Below are 2,147 nucleotides of genomic sequence, written 5' to 3' on the forward strand. Positions count from 1 at the left end.
CAACCTCAAGTACCCGGATTCAGATTCCAGTGGCTTTCTTTTGCCTATAATATTCACAGATTCACTCCATTAGTAAAATCAGCACAATTTTCATCAAATACAGATATTAAATAATAATTAAATGTCAGCAACTGAAGCATTTCTGATTTCAATTACCAAAGTGTTAAACTGGAATTAGTTGCTTTATTTGCTAGACTGAGTGATCAAAATTAGAAAAAAAAAACCCAGCTATAAAACGAACACACCAAATAAAGGTATCACTCATCGCCTCTAAAGTCAGACAAGGGGACAGAATCTCTTCTCTCCTGTGTGCAGCATAAGGAGGCTGAGACCAACAGAGACCAGCTGACTGCTATGTAGCTTAGCACAATGAACGGTAGTGGATGGGAAGTGTTAGCATTCACCCGTCAACAGTCATCAAATAGACTTTTCTCCAAAATGATCTTTAGTTACAAATATAAATAAGGCTGGACGTTATCTTAGAATGGAACACAGGTGACAACTTTGGTGCAGTGATTTGATGTCACGGATGTAGCTTCGTGAAAGTTAGCAAACTAGAAAAAAACTTGATGACTTTTAATCCAGTACCACTCATTGTGCTAAGCTAGCTAGCGGTCAGCTGGTCACTGTGGGTCTCGGTCGCACTTGACTTAAATGGCTACTGATCTGAAAGTTAACGAATTAGTTTCGACAAATCTTGTTGTCCTAACACAGGCTGACTCTATAAATGCACATTTTATAGTCTTAACAAAAAATAGAAGTTTCTCACTGACAGTTTTTATTTAGTTTGCAAAGCCACTGTGCCTACGACTCCTTCTGCTTGTGAGTCCTTGCCTCTCTGAATCTCTTTCCTGTATCTTCTGATTGTATGTCCTTCTTGACAACAGTATTAATAAGTAGAATACGAGTGAAGTGGACATGGAAAACCCTGAACAAAAGAGAGATGTAAGAAGATTAGATTCGTTCTGCAGAGTAGGAACCCATGTGTGGCCTCGAGTAATAAACGCCCGAGTGTGTTTGTTTAATAATGTCAAAGGGATAGGAAGAAGAAAGGCTGAAAGGCTGTAATATAACTAAAAGATGAAAGAGCGCAGGAACAGTGAAAGACTTGACCTGAGTGTGTGTGCATGTGGTGGACTCAGGTGTTAAAGTACACTCCCATTACTCGTGGGAGTGTTGGACACAAGGCTGGAGACACTGAGCCACCGTCCATCCACCTTCCGCCCGCCTCCTTTCTGTTCATCTCATTTCAGGCTCTTGAATTAATTCATCCTGTCGTCTTTTGTTTTTCCTCTGTCCTCTCTCATGTGTCTTTGTCTTTTATTGATATAGTCAGCATAAGTAATTAAACTAAAGTCTGCGCAATCTGAGATTCTTTAGGACGGAGATCCATTTTCTAACGAAGTCCTAAAACCTGTACATGAGTTAGCATAGTTAAACAGCTTGAACGGGTTTTAAAGGCCCGTGTTTAACACAAGATCAAGATAGTTTTAAGGGTTTCTTTGACATCATTAAAAAAAACAGTAAATCATTGCAGTAGGGAATTCTGAAGCAAGCATATGTTTTTAAAACGGCGAGTGCTAGCAAGTGGCTAAAAGAGACTAGCCATTCCTTGCTTAATGTTAGTGTTGTGTTTAGACTTTACACGGTGGTGCAGTGGTCAGCACTGTGGCCTCGCAGCAAGAAGGTTCCAGGTTCGAGCCCAGGCTCCATCACAGGATCTTTCTGTGTGAGTCTCCATGTTCTCCCTGTTCCTGTGAGGGTTCTCTCTGGTACTCCAGCTTCCTCCCACAGTCCAAAGACATCAAGAGGGGACGAGGCTGATTGATACTCTAAATTGACCGTAGGTGTGACTGTGAGTGTGAATGGTTGTCTGTCTCTATGTGTTGGTCCTGTGATGGACTGGTGGCCTGTCCAGTGTGAACCCCGCCTCTCACTCCCCAGCAGCTTTCAGGCAAGAGGTGAACATGCAGACTCCACACAGAAAGATCCTGTGATGGAGCCGGGACTCGAACCTGGAACCTTCTTGCTGTGAGGTGACAGCGCTGACCACTGCACCACCGTGGATGCCTCTTGAGCAGGGCCAGGCTCAGATTGCCGCGCTGCCCTCACGAATGCTGCTGAGGCTTCTGTGCGGGGAGGCGTTT

The 2,147-nt window shown here is 43.4% G+C and overlaps 1 pseudogene; it reads right to left on the reverse strand.

The window, feature by feature from the left end:
* Nucleotides 1-804: 804 nt before the first annotated feature.
* The window catches only part of LOC147244202 (uncharacterized), a 1,801-nt pseudogene continuing 458 nt past the window's right edge, over nt 805-2,147 (reverse strand).

This window comes from Aulostomus chinensis, chromosome 19 (genome assembly GCF_037954235.1).
Source record: "Aulostomus chinensis isolate RoL2024-O1b breed Wild chromosome 19, RoL_Achi_v1.0, whole genome shotgun sequence".
NCBI classification, from domain to species: Eukaryota; Metazoa; Chordata; class Actinopteri; order Syngnathiformes; family Aulostomidae; genus Aulostomus; species Aulostomus chinensis.